Genomic DNA, 16,220 nt, shown 5'->3' on the forward strand with positions numbered 1-16,220 from the left:
TTGATACACAACTGATGAAGAATCTCCATCTAAACCAGTGGAGTAACCCGTCCTTTATTTTACTTTTTGCTATTTTAAGTTTTAATTTTATGCTTTAAGTTTTATTTTAATTTACTTTTATTTCTTTTTCTTGTTCTCATCGAGAACGATTTCGATCTAAGTGTGGGGATGAAAAAAATTAAAAAATTGTTTTGTTTTTTCGCTGAAAATTATTGTTGTAAAAAAAAGTTTTAAAGAAAAATGTCCCTTGATTTTAGTTTTTTAGTTTTTTTTGCGTTAAAGTGGAGATGATGATATTTATCGGAAATCGGTTTTTCAAACTACTAATAATATGAGATAAATAAAAGAAAACGCACTTAACTTGGGATGTGTCGTTAGGCTCAGCCTTGAAAATGAAAGGGCAAATTTGATATAATGGTTAAAACGGAAATCTTTTGTGGGTAAAGCGTTTTGTCCGTGGAAGATAAGTAATGAAAGGTCGGGCATACTCAAGCCTCAAATTTTGGTATGAAAAAGTGGAAATATCATGAGTTTTAAAAATTTGAATACGTTATCATATGATGCTTGGGTAGATTTAACGTTAGAGTATGCTGTGTATCCTGTGATATAAATCTTAAACTGCTAGTTTAGTGTCCTACATCTCATTGGCGTATGGTTTTATAACCTTAAATCTTGTAGTGATGGGATGCCTCGGGTCCGGAGACCATGGGTCTGTATGAAATCTATTCATCTGGGTATTCACAATTCCTAAGTGGGGTTGTGGATATTTAAAATAAAGCCAAAAAGAGCAAACCCTTATAAGTCTTTAAACATGATCACAAAAGTACAAATACACTACAGACTTGATCATCCACGCTGTTAGCCATGTGGGGTCCCCTTGCTCGCGTCTCATTACCATTAAGAAACGGACCACAAGGGACACGCTACATGTATGCCCTACAGATGAAATTTTGCATACTCACCTATGGTGATGGTTTCGGTGTACTGCTTGATAACGGGGGTATGTCATGTTGTGGGGAACACTAGCTATTAATTAATTGAACCTTAATCGTATCTAATGGCTGCTTGGTAGACTTTGATGCTTAAGCTTAGGTGGATAAACAATACCCTTGATCGTCTTAACTATTCATGAAAAAATATAGAGCAACAAAAGTTTTCATTCTGCTAATTTTGAGGTTTAAGTCAATTTGGGGTGGCCTGGTCCGGTAAAAGCTGAAAATAAGCGGGTCTTAATTGTGTAAACCACAGAGTAATATTATTGTCGGATCTTCTTTGTCCCGGTAAAGATTAAGGCATGGGTTTAAGTGGATAACAATATCGGTGATTGCAGTTTTGGCGTTCTTCTAAGCTTTAAAAAAACTAACCTATATGTTTTTAGGACTGTATTTTCCGATTCTGATCCAACTGCATTAGACTTTTTCATGGACGAAAAGTACTTAAGTGTGCGGATGTTTAATGTGTTGTAAAACACACTTACTTTCCTTATCGTTTTATCATGATTTAGTTGCTTTTTAGTTTAATTATTAAGAGTTTTGGCTTGTTTATGCTTGATTTTACAAAGATGATTGATTACTTGTAGGTTTTGAGCTTTAATGGAAAAAAGTGGCAAATTTGAAGACTCAAGGGGCTTATTTGATCAAGTTTGAATACTACAAGTCAAGGCCCGACCTAAGCCCACAAGTTAGAAGCCTATCTTGCATATTATATCAAGAAAAATAAAAAAAAACAAAAAACCCTAACCTCTAGCCCTATTTCGATCGGCATTTTTGGTGTGAGAGCAAAAAGAAAGAAAAATAAAAACAAAAACCAATTTGTTTTGGTTTTGGTCATTATTCACGTACAACACAAGCACTCCAAGAAGAATATAATACAAATTGTGTCTTTGGGGTTAAAGTGAACGTGGAGCAACAAGTGAAAAAAAAAAGATAATATACATACCCTATACAGTCCGATCGGGATTTTGGCAGCCACCAAGGAGGAAGAAAAAAACTTTGTGGAAGGTTTGTGGTGGCTAGGAGAGGAAGGAGATTGTTAAGGGAGACTTGGTATAGCAGCTAGGGATCATCTACATCAATAAAATCAGCCCTATATCCTAAGTAATCATTCATAACCTTTGTTCTTTTATTCAAGAAACCTAACTAGTTCATTTGATCTTTTATGTTAGATTGTTTTGTAAGTAACTTGAAGATTGACTTGTGTTTGATTGATCTTGAATATTGAATGAGTTTAATTATGTTTATGTTGAGTTTTATGATGTTTAAATCAATTGTTTGCTGCTGTCCAAAGTTAATGTTAGGCTAAAGTAGTTAGTTCTACCTAGGTTAGATGAATATTGTTAGGTTTTAGTAAGTAAATTGGATTGTTGATGATCATGACTTGAATTGTTAATGTAAAGTTTGATTTAACATTGAATTAGGTTGTGTTTAGTGGCTGTGTTTTGATTAATAATACTCGATTACCTCTTGCTTTGATTGATTGAATCGGTTTTAGTTGATTTTAGCTTGTTTAAACTCTTTACTTTGTGTTTACAGATTGTTTGCGGGGTGTACAACCGTAGGGTTAAGTTGGGTTTATTAATTAGTTAAAATCAGCGGGTAGGCACCTTCTTAGAGACCGAGAGGTGATAGGAAGTAGGGTCGTCTCATAGCTTTTACTTGTTAGGGTTAGGATCGCGCGAGAGCGGGTTCGGTTCTTGTCGGGTTTGGGTTCAGATTGAACTGAAGTTTTTGTTTGAGCATACACACGTTCAAGTTCTTGAATTTTTGAAGTTTCATTGACAAAAAAACTCTCAATTAGTCAGGTTTAATGGTACTGATTGGAATGTCTTTTTCAGTGAACATTGTATCCATTCCTTTTAACTTAAAAACTCTAGCCGAATAAGACTTAGAACTCGGAGAATTAATGAAACGCATTAAGTCCTCGTCAGAAATCTTTGGTTTAACTGACTTCTTTGTCCTCACTGGTTTAGTTTTCACAGTTTCTTCCTTGTTCATTTGAGACTTGAATGAACCATACACAGCTTCCTCAAACTCTTGAGGTTCGCAAAGAATATGATTAGAACTAGGAATGTTCTTATTCTTGTGGATTATCTCAGGTTCAAACACATCTTCTATAATCACTTTATCAACGTTTTCAACAAAGACCTTTTTACTTTCCACATGAGGTTTCGGAGGAGCAACTTGGGGTTTGACAATTTCAGGTTTAACCATTTTAGGTTTTTCAGAAATCACAGATTCCTTTTGAATCAAATCTTCTTCTTTTCTTGCAAAAGGATTAATTTTATAATCATTATGAAAAGGTGGTGGAATTTCAACAAAACCAATACCTTTCTTGGAATCTTTTTGTTTCCCAGATACTTCAATAATTTCATTCAACAGAAACGATGAATTTCTAAATTTCCCCAATTTGTTTTTCAATTCAAGAACCTCATTCTCAAGCTCAGTTATCTTAGAACGATGTTTCAAAATTTCCTGAAACTTTTGTTCATTAATAGTCATTTTCACAGACAACTCGGCTTTGAGATCGTGGTTACTTGTCGACAATGCTTCAATCTTTTCTCGAGATCTCCTTTGAGATTCAAGAGATTGTCGATAAGTATCCTTAAGAGAAGCAATTTCTCTTATAAGATTATCATTTTGATTTTTCAATGCTTCTAACTTAGATTTGTTAGATTCACAGTCAACACATGATACTTTAACACATGAAGTAGTAGAAATAGAATTACTAACCTCATTGATCTTAGCCATGCAAGCAAACATTGATTCAGAAGGCTTGTCGCAAGAGTCGTCAGAATCAGATCCAGTATCATTATCGGAAGACATCTCACTACCAGCAGCATCTAGACAGTCTTTATGTAACCCAAACATAGCCAAATTTGCTTGAACATCATTGCATAGTAATCATTGTGACCAATCAGTTCCATCTGCTAACATTGCTTGTGTTGTAGAAGAAGATGGTTTTTTTTCAGCATCACTTCCTCGTGGTGTAGAAGAATTTTGATGTTGACCACGAGAACCAGTATATTCGTTCTTAGGTTTATCACATTCCTTCGCGAAATGCCCAAATTCTTGACAATTATAACACTTTACTTTTAATTTGTCAAAACCCAACTTCTTGTTTAAAGCTGGAAGATCTTTTCCAGTTCTCTGCATGAATCTTTTAACTTTACGAACGATCATAGCCATGTTCCATTTCAAATCCATGATTTCTGGATCATCTGGATCTATCTGATCATAGTCCTCATCTGTTAAATCACTTGTAGCAATTTTACTACTCACTAAGTTTTCATATGAAGACATAAAAGCCGTTAGAAAAGCAAAGTTTTGCTCAGCTTCCTTCATATTAACACTAGGTGATGTAGGAAATGGATTTGTACTTGTCGAACTTCCAGAACCACCCGAATTACCAGCAGAATAGAAACAAACTTTTGGATCATTAAACATTGTTGATTCTTTTTCACTTGCCGCATGAGTAAGAAAAGCAGTGATTGGAGAGATTGTGAACTAAGAGGCATACTTCCACCATAGAAAGCAGGATCTTGATTTTCTTTGGAGGATTTTTGACACTTAAGATCATATTCTCTAGCTTCGATCTTTTGTAGGAATTCAAGAGCCGTCAAGTCTTCATTCAGAAAATAATCATTCTCTTTCAAAACCATTAGAAATGTTGAGTAGGAACTTGAAAGTACACTTTTAATAGTGTCAATTTTATCTCTTTCAGAAATTTCCATTTTCATCTTGTCCATTTCAGCAATTAAATGACTAAATCTTGTAGTCATTTCTTCAACAGTTTCTCCTTTCAATAAATTAAAGTTTCGAAACTGAAACTTGAGCATCACTTTCTTACTTTCAGCAGTGTTTCTCATGCTTCTCATACGCAGATGTTGAAATAAAGACGCACATCTCTTGATACTACCAACTTGATGAAATATATTTTCTGGTAATGCCATAGTCAAAGTAGAATATGCTTTTATCTCGATTTTTAAAGCTTTCTTCTCTTCTTGTGAGTATTGAGAAATGGCTTTAGGAGTATATCCAATAGTATCATCACCAATCATTGGTACAACATAAAGTTCATCAAGACAATATGAGCAGTCAGGATGAACAGATCCCAAATGTGCACGAAACCGAGGTTCCCACTTGGCAAAGTCACTGAACTTCATCAATCTTGGACATTTAGAATGTGAACCTATCTCGGTATCAAGTTGCAACATCTGTTGCATCAACATGTTTTGAGACACTAATGCATACATACCAGCCATCTTTGAAAATCGAATCAAATAATGAAATATCTTAACGAATTGGTGAACAGCTATAGCAAACTGTGAACAGTTAAAGCGAACTGTGAACAGTTGTAGCGAATCAATCCTTAATAAAATTAAGACTGATTAGTAACGAAGTATCCTAACGAATGAGATGAGTGTTTTAACGAATCAAAAGTCAACTTAACGAGTCAACTTAACGAATCACAAATAAGGTTAACGAATCACCCAAATGGCGAAACAGATAACGAATGTGATGAAGGTTTAACGAATCACAAGTCAACTTAACGAATTATCCAAACAAATTGACCAAGTCAACTTAACGAATTGACCAAACGAATTGCACAGGATTAGTTTAGAGAATCAGATGATAATTAATAACAAATCGCCAACATAAACTTAGCGAATTACTAAGGAATGCTTAACGAATCAGCTACAGTGGATTAACGAATCACACTATAATGAATCAGGTTGTTACAACCATTTGTAACAAACTCTGTCAACTTATGCCACGTGGCAAAGGTTGTTATGACACAAATCCCAAGAAGAACACGTGTCACACGAATCGGTTAATCTAGTTAACGAACTAGATAACACGAATCAATAATTCACACGAATTGGCTAACGAATAAGATAACGAATTAGCACTGTTGATAACGAATCATAGTGAAACATATAGCGAATCACCATGAAGAAGATAACGAATCACATTCATCTTCAAATCATCAAACTCATTTCCAGAAATTATGAAGATTAACCAAGAAATACCAAATTCGTAATACAACCTCGTTACTTAACCAAATCTCACAAATAACCAATCAAAATTCTCGTAATCCAATTCCGAATCCAATACACAAAACCTCGTAATCAATTATCCTCGATAACCAATCCAAATTAACCAAAAACCACACCCCTGTTTCGGACTTAAACCGAAATCAAAACCAAACCACACAAATCCAAATCAAACATCAATTCCTCTTAACCAAATCTCTACAATACCTTAATCAACACGAATTCAATCCAATTCGTCCATATTTCAATCAAAATAAACACAAATTGATTCAAGATCAAATAAAACCAAAAACTAACAAAGACGAAATAATTAACACACCAAATCAAGTGTACTGAGCACCAACAGCTCTGATACCACTTGTTGTTTCCCGTATCAATAACAATCAACAGATCTTAGATCCGAATCTATACTATCAATACGTTTATAGATCCAGCTCATAATTAACCTTGATTTAATGTTATGTATGTGTAATAACGTTAATGTGAAGCTTGAGAGAGAGAATAAAAATACTTTAAAACTTTTCTGAATAATGTTATATCTCTCCCCCCTCTTTTTCTTACAAGTGAACAGTTGTTCACTATATATAGAAGGCGACCTGGTTCGCTAACATCCCCTAGCGAACCAGCTTCCCCTTCGTTATATAATTTAACATAACGAACCGCCCCCTGATTCGTTAACATCCCCTAACGAATCAGGAGGGAATACATTATACTGTCTTAGTTCGCTAACATTCCTAGCGAACTAGACTTAACTTAACGAACTAGTCTTAGTTCGCTAACATCCCTAGCGAACTAGACTTAAACTTAACGAACTAGTTCAAAATAAACATTAAATATTACATTAATCATCAAATAAACATTAACGATAAATACAAAGACTCTAGACGCAAAACCGTGCACTAACTGGGTTTGTGAGCGATTAGTTGACCTAGTTTAAGATAAACTAAATTGTTCCTCTATCCTTGGTTGCGTAGTATTCGTCTCCATTAGGGTAGTGTGTCGGTGAGACCGAGAGGAGAGTCGGCATTAGAGCACTTTAACAATTCGTTACCCGGTTAGTTCTTAAAATCAATTAAGTGTAGGTTAGGGTTTGTTGGTGAGACCGAGAGGTGATCTAGCTTTCTTGAGTGAACATTAATTGTGTCATCCTTAGGAACCGGTGTCGTGAGATTCTACAATCCATTAGCTTATTATAACTTCAATAGGATTCTTACCTAGGTAGACGTTTTCCCCATTGATAAATCTTATTTTCAAAGTTTCGTCTAGTTTTCTTAATTTAAGTCTTTTAAGTTAATTTAAGTTAGGTTAAGTAGTTAATAATTAAAAATCATTTAAAATATATTATTCTTAGGTGAGTCTTATTTAGGGTTAAGTATTAAGTACGTTTTCACGTGTCCTTGTGTTCGACACTTGGACTTCCTTAGTGCTATACTATTAGTTATCAGTACACTTTCCAGTTTTGTGTGGTTTCTTTAGGATTTTCGTTTAATAAATTTAAATCTTAGTTGCGAGAGCATCATGATACACACATCAAGGTGAATACATTGGTCCTTTTAATGCTTATTGTAGAGAGAAAGGCATTCGACACCAAAGGCCACCTCCTAAGACACCACAGTTGAATGCTCTAGCAGAACGAATGAACAGAACATTAGTTGAAAGGTTTAAGAGTTTGCTCTCACATGCAGGGTTGCCTAATTCTTTTTGGGGAGAAGCTTTAAATACAACGGTACATGTTATTTATCTTACTCCTTGTATTCCTTTGCATAATGATTTGAAAGACAAGTTTTGGAGTGGCAAAGATGTTTCCTATCGTCATTTGCGAGTCTTTGGATGAAAAGCATTTGTGCATATTCCCAAAGATGAAAGATAAAAGCTTGATATGAAGTCCAGACAGTGTATATTCCTTGGTTATGGGCAAGATGAGTTTGTATACTAGCTATATGATCCGGTTTTAAAGAAGCTTGTAAGAAGTCATGATGTTGTATTTGTGGATGACGAGAGTTTGAAAGATATTGGGAAGACACAGGTAGTTCCTCAGTATACTGATGATCTCATTGATTCGGATCCTATTCCTACTCAGCAATCTGAGCCACATCACGAAGATGGTATTCAAAATGACGAACAACATGGTACCGATAATGTTGATAATCAAGAGCAAGTAGAGTTGGATGAGGATATTCATCTTGAGTTACCAGTAGATATGCCTGCATTTGTCCCACTCAAGCGGTCTATAAGAGACCACCAACCTTCTACTCATTATTCGATTGGTGAGTACGTCTTACTCACTGATGAGGGAGAGCCCGAGTATTACAAAGAGGATATGGAAGATAAGAATAAAAGAGAGTGGGTTGAAGCCATGCAAGATGAGATCGATTCCTTGTATGAAAACAATACCTTTGAGTTGGTGAAATTGCCGAAGGGCAAAAGAGCTTTGAAGAAAAAGTGGGTCTACAAATTGAAAATTGAAGAACATACCTCACGGCATGTGTACAAGGCAAGATTGTTGGTCAAAGGGTTCAGTCAAAGAAAGGGTATTGATTTTGATGAGATTTTCTCTCTAGTTGTGAAGATGAGTTCCATCATGGTGATCCTTGGTTTAGCTGCTATTCTTGATCTTGAGGTTAAGAAAATGGATGTCAAGACAACATCCTTCATGGTGATCTGGATAAAGAAATCTATATGGAGAAACCTGAAGGTTTTCGGGTTAAAGGTAAAGAAGATTATGTTTGTAAACTTCAGAAAAGTCTTTATGGTTTGAAGCAAGCACCAAGACAGTGGTACAAGAAATTTGAGTCAGTTATGGAGAAGCAAGGCTACCGAAAGACTGCGTCTGATCACTGTGTTTTCTTTTAGAGGTTTGGTGATGATGATTTCATCTTTTTATTGCTTTATGTTGATGATATGTTGATTTTTGGCAAGAATGTAGAAAGAATTGTCCAGATGAAGAAAGAGTTAACAAGTCATTTTCTATGAAAGACTTGGGGCCAACTAGAATATTGCATTCAGATTACTAGAGATAGAGCTTCAAAGAAGTTACACATGTCACAAGAGCAATACATTGAAAAGGTTCTTAGCAGATTCAATATGTCTAAAGTTAATGTGGTTAGTACACCTCTTACTCCCAATTTTAATTTAACTGAAAAAGATTGCCCTAATTCTGAGAAAGAGATTAAAGAGATGGATGGTGTTCCATTTGCATCAGCGGTTGAAAGTTTGACGCATGAAATGGTATGCACATGGCCCGATATTGCCCATGCAGTAAGTGTTGTTAGTCGGTTCTTGTAAAATCCGGGTAAGAAAAATTGGGAAGCAGTTAAGTGGATCCTTAGATATCTATAGGGTACTTCCAAATTGGGTATAACATTTGTAAATGGGGAGCCGATGCTTGTTGGTTACACGAATTCTGATATGGCAGGAAATAAGGATAGCATGAAATCCACGTCTAGATATTTGATGTTATTTGCAGAGGGAGCCATGTCATGACAGTCAAGACTGCAAAAGTGTGTTGCTTTGTCTACTACCAAGGCTGAGTATATGGCAGCAACAAAAGCATGCAAAGAATTATTGTGGTTGAAAATATTTATGCAAGAGCTTGGCTTTATGCAACAGCGCCACATGGTTCTTTGTGATAATCAAAGTGCTATTCACCTTGCTAAGAACTTTATGTATCATAAGAGAACAAAGCATAATGATGTGATGTATCATTGGATTAGAGATGCTATTGAAGATAAGTTGTTTGAACTTGACAAATTTCACACCAATGATAATTGTTCCGATATGTTGACCAAAGCTTTGGCAAGGGAGAGACTGAAGATATGTTGCTTGCTCGCCGGGGTGGTGAGTTCTTTCTCATAGACAAAAATGGGGAGATTTGTTGGGGGTATTTTTGCCCATGAGAAAGCCCAACAAATATTATCCTACATGGGTATATTACTATTATTATTTAGTAATAAAAAGAAAAGAAAGAAAAAAACAATACATATATGTTTTTCACTTTCGGAACATATGGTGTTTTTTTTATTTTGAAGGGCTTTGGGACCCATGATCACATGGGTATTTCTTGTGTAGCGAGATCCAAGAAAAAGCTATAAAGGGTTTTGTTTTTTTGGTTTGCATCTGTTCCGCCGTTACACAAAAATACGAAGACTTGAGGTTTTTTTTATTTTCTTCTGCTGTCGACAAAACTAGTTACGAAGAAAAGCTTAGGGTGCTCAAGTTTTGGTGTTTGTGAAGAGATAAGAGATGTTCTAGAGACCGGGTATTTTCTCGTTGGTATTACCTCTCGCTCTTTTCTAGTTTTATTTCATATACTTGATGTTAGTTTGTACCAATTATATGGTAATTTGTGTATGCCTCTAGTTATATCTAGAGAAGACTTTGTATTGCTATATTGGTGATAGTGGATTTAAAGCGGCTCTAGTAGTCTTGTGGTTTTTACTCTCGTCTTGAGAGGTTTTCCACACTAAAACTATTGTCCCCTATTTACTTTTAAATACCCTATTTGTTTGCATCCTCATTGGTTCATTTGGGTCGGGAAAAAGTTTAGCCAAACGAAGATTAATTCCTCATTTTTGTTTACCGTTCGTGGCTAGGTGGTTGTTTTTCCCAACAGGAGTGTCAACCCACTTATGTCCTCGAGTGTAAAGTTTGTTTCTATAATTGATCTCGTGTTCTATCTATTTGAGACTCAAGTTCTTGTAATCCTTAGACTACACTCGTGTTATATTTCATTTCATTATCGAATCAGCTAGTGAAGGTTTTTCTTACACCATTAACGTTTGGTAGGTAATTATAGTTTATATATTTTGTGTTTTGGTTTTTTGAGTACATTAAATTTTGTATTGCATACAATTGTTAGTCATTGTGGAGGTTTACTTGCAGCATTTACATGTGACAGACGTGTTGATCAATTCTTCATGTAAGTAATAAATAACATGAATAAAAATAAACCTATGAACGTGTTACAGCATGGAGAGTAGTAATCGCAAAAGAGTATGATGTAGTCGACATGTTTGTCATCTTGATCGAGTTCCCCTTTAGGATGTATAGTTAAGGATGGTGTTAGGGTTCTTGAGAGGAACCCGGTTTATGAGAGAGGAGACACACAAAATTGTATGTGTGTGAGATTAGGTTATGATGTTAATATTTATCTCTCTTTATATACACCCAAGGGGAAACCCTTTATTAGTTAATTATATGTAATATGGCCCATCAACAATTACCAAACTAATATATAATAAGGTATAGTTAATATTTTGATCTATTATAATATAAATGATTATATATAATGGCCATATATAAATATATATAATTATATATTTAATCTTACATTCTCCCACTTGGCCGAGTAATCATTTATTATGAGTATTAGATAAGCCTGATCAGGAGTTAGCACTCATTTTAGCTTTAAACCCAAACTGGAGCAGAAAAATACAGTCATTGAATTGAACATCAACTCAAAACCCCCATTAATCATACTGAAGTCCTTATTTAAAACCTAAGTAGTTATGATCAAAATTTTCAAGTAATCCCTTCAGAACGTTTGATTTGCATATTAATTCGTTTATATAACATTATGCATGCTAAACATATTAAGAGACATACAAAATCAAAACTGATGAGGAATAGTTAATCATTCATAGTATGATATGCAACTGCTCATAGTCATCAATAACCCGTCATTATTATAAGCGCTTTCATAATATTTATAGGTGAGACTTTTAGTTATCGGATCCTTAATCATATCATGAATGTATTCGATACGAAAATTTAGATTTCTCAATTCGTTCATAAACGAATAATTAGTTTCATATTGAAATTTAATGCAACACCTCTCGAACTGTTACTGTTTGAGAAAACATGGTAGCTGACTTTATCACAGTAAGTCTTCAATATATAATTTATATGAGGTTAATAAACTTATGAGTCAATTGATAAATTTTCAACAACATTTATTGTTAATTGCGTTGTGATTAATCAACATATTATGCCATTATAACTTAGATTGTTATTATTAGTTCATTATGACTCCTCCATGAGATAGATTTATCTGTCGACATAAGAATATATCCCGAAAATTACATTATGTTATCTTTGAATATAACAAAGTTTAGAGTAATCTAGCGTTTGAAATCTCACTTCTTCTTTTAAATTATAGTCTTTCGTTTCTTTTAAAGATATTTTAATACTCTTTTAGATGCTTCACATTAATCTAGACATATCTAGTGTGTTGCAATTTTGAGTAATATCTAAACGAGTATAGACTTAAACCTGCATAAGGCTTCTACTTAAAGAAGCATAAGGTAATAATCTCAATAACCCTATTATCCTCTAAATAGAGCAATATTGTTTGTTACATGTGTAAGGACCCATTTAGGGTAAAACTTATAGAACAAAAATAACATTCCTTTGGGTCTATCTCAGAATTTAATGATATCTATTACGTAAGGGATATCTCTGAGATCTATCATATCAAAGTATGTACGAACAAGTTTTTGACTTATGTAACATATACTTGTCAGAAGAATGTCATCTATATAAGGAAAAGTTTGTTTTTAGTTGCTCCCACTCATCTTGAGGTAGGTACATTAATCCACTTGGTTTTTGATAAAAATAGTTGTATAAATATTTCATCACATTATGATGTATGCATTAACCCATACATGGATTTTATTGACTTACATACTAAGTGTTCTTAGTCCTTCATTTTAGAACTTTTAGGTTGTTTTATGAACATATAAATATGTAAGACAATTGTTGTGGAAGTTGTGTTAATGTTCATCTAATGTAGCTCTAAACTATTTTAAGCTACTTGAACAATGACGATCCTCAAAGAAATATTTTGTAATATAGGTAAAAGATTCTTTGATGATTTATTTCCTCTTGAATATAACTTTTAATAATCAATCATGCTTCTTAGTGTCTTAACATTTGTGTTAGGATTTAGTTTAGTTATGAACACCCTTAGGTGTTTCAACAAAATCTCAAATGTTATTATGACTTATGGAGACAATTTTGCTAATAATAGCTTTATTCCATTTAGAAGATTGATTGATATTAGTGGTTTGATTAAAAGAGGTCTAATCAGTAAGCTTTCCAACATCCATTTTTAACTTTAGTTAGGGAGGTTACATGATCATCAATGTTAGTAGGTTTTAAAACCTAGATGGCCTCCTGATAATTTTAAAAGTCTCAGTTTTATGGATTTGCTCTTGGTTAGGTTGCTATCATTTTTGGGATTCTAAGTGTGTAAGAGTTGGTGCAGTATGGTGTAAAAGAGGTGTAATTGGAGTTAAATTTGGAGTAAAATATAATGACTCTCTTCCCCCCGCCTCTTGTACTTCTAACAAGTCATTACAAGTACTTTTACTGCTCCCACTGACCTTAGAAACCTTTAGGAAATTAGCATGCTTAGGGTCAATATTTAAAGACCAATAGATTCTAATAGAGAAACAAGTTAATGATGTAAGTGGTAGTAGTTTCTCTTGTGGGGATTATTTTAGTAAGGAATTGGAGTATGCCCACATTTAAGAAACAATGAAACTTTTGTAAGAGTAGTAATAAATTCTAAAGAGATAAGTTTTGATGTAATAGTGTTGTGATGGAGCAGTGTCTTGATAAGAGGTGTAATTGAGATAATATCAAGTTTTCAATCCCCACCTCTTGCAAATCTTGCAGATTATGATCAAGACACTTAATGCTCCCACTAATCTTTAATGTCTCTAGAAAAACTACATAAGGAGTTTCAATGATGTACGTGATGTGGGAATATGTCATATGTATGTTAGACTTGATTTGATTTCATTAACGTCCAGATGTCATAATAAACTTAGGGACATATTAGAAGAAATCGTATTAGGTATATATGAATGGATTTCTTTAAAAACCATGGACCATAGAAGTCAGATTAGATACAAGTAAATAGCTTTTTAAATGATAAAGAATTATGTCTGAATATTCCGTTTTGAATAAGTTCCACGGATGTCAGTAAAATATAACTTATGGTGGACCCATACTTATTCCTTAAGCCAAGTAATGTTTAGGGCATCAATACATGATTAAAATCACTAAGAATGAGATTAGATGAAATTCACCCTCATCAACCATGTCATGATTTCTCATGAAATTTGGTTTTAATGGATGAATTTTATAAGTCTCATTTGTCTTTTGTTAAATTCTTATTTGCATGATAACAAAAGTTGTGAAAGTATATAGTATCATCTAATTCTATTTAATAAATGTTTCAATCCAGATATTGATAACAAATAATATGAGAGTTTAAGGTAAGAGTGACTTTATGTTGGCTATGCAAACCTCGCAACTGTCATAATATAGTTTAAGTATTGATACTAAATTCTGATTGATCTTTAGAATATTTAAGGTATCATAAAACGTAATTAGAAGACATATTTTCATGGTTATAATAGCCTTAACATTTAAATTTTGTCACCAACACTCATGTTAGTTATTTGTTGATATCAGTAAAGAAACTTGTAGAACTAGACTCAACCTATCATGTTAATTGGAATATTAGGATTAACAGACTTAAATATCATTAATATACGACTACTGTTTTAGCCAGATGTTCTTTTGAATTATGGATAACCTTGTTACTTATGCATAATATAATGACATATTTTTACAACGAGACTTCTCCTTAGAGAACTTAAAGTTGGAAGTAATACTTGTATTTTGTCTATGAACCTTAGAATTATTCTCTCTAAGGTTTTAATGGTGGTGAGTTGAATAACATATTATGTTCCACGGCCATATTCTTTTCTTTTACATGTGTTGCTAATCAACATACTCTTTTTCCTTTTGTACTTATAAGTGTTATAGTTGATAATTAAGGCAACAAATTGTAATAATAGAAACTTCTAGTATGTAATGCATTAGAAAAGTGTGCTTATTTCCATGTATGAACCCTTAACTTTTTGGGTCATGGTATTGTATATTATGATATATTCAGTAATGTTAGGAGTTATTTTGATTAGTCTTTGGAAAAACTAAATCTAGAATAACTCTAGTGATAACATTTATTAAGTTCTTGATTATCATTATCGTAAGAGATATTATGATTGACTCATTCTATTTATTATGCTCCAGTTTTCAATGGAATGATTGTTATTATAAAGAGCAGTAGGATAGTCATATCATGTCTTAAGGGATAACTAAAACTGAGAATAGCTAAATATTATTGAAACTCTTTATGATGTAAAACTTATATTATGTTTTAATATTAGAGTGGATGATTTAGATGAGATAGTTATTTATAGAAGAAAATTATAGCGAGTAATGTTATGGGATATTAAATAATACATATCAAATTTATGATCATTAGCTTAATGAAGGACCACTAATGTGAGGATTATTATATTTTATTGAAGATGTGATATGTCTATTATTAACATCAAACTAATAGACTATAATTAAAAGTTCTACTTAAACAAAAAATAAATAACCTTTGGGTAGAAGTGATACAATTATTTTAATTATGCACATGCTAGTTTTGCTTGCTAAAATGTAACATATCACCTTTGGGCAGAAGTGACACATTTATATCATGTTAGGCAAAAAACTAACAAAAGCTTTCAGCTAGACTTGAATGATATGATAAATGTAACTCATCACCTTTGGGCAGAAGTGTTACATCAAAAGTTCATTCAAGTTAAGCCTTTATGTTTTGTAAAATTTTATATTATTTAAGATTTACAAAACATTTAATTAATTAATAGCAGAAAAATGTTTAGAGTAAGGATTTTTAAGTATCCGGTAAAACCTTATTTTTCGGAATTAGTTATCGGAAATTTTGCGTTCCTGAGAATTGCCAGTTTCCGGCTTTTAGCGGGTTTTCAGTATTTGGGTGTTTACATGATTTTATGGAGTTTTTAGAAAAAATATTGATTCCGATATTAGTGAGTTTTCGGGTTTATGGGTTATGACCCCAAACCATTTTGGAAACTCATAAACTCTTAGGACACATAAGCTATTTTAAGCCCATAATACATGATTTTTAAATAACCCGTAAACTGGTTTAAGCCCTTAGCCCATGATATTTTTAAACTAAATTAATAATGATAAGATTTGATTCAAATCTTTTTAATGATTAACAATTATATTTGTTTCCTATTTTAGGGGAATTCAAATCTTTTAAGAAAATATTAAAACT

This window comes from Bidens hawaiensis, unplaced genomic scaffold (assembly GCF_021521415.1).
Source record: "Bidens hawaiensis isolate Kalapana, Puna unplaced genomic scaffold, B.hawaiensis_p1.1 tig00037214_1, whole genome shotgun sequence".
Classification (NCBI taxonomy): domain Eukaryota; kingdom Viridiplantae; phylum Streptophyta; class Magnoliopsida; order Asterales; family Asteraceae; genus Bidens; species Bidens hawaiensis.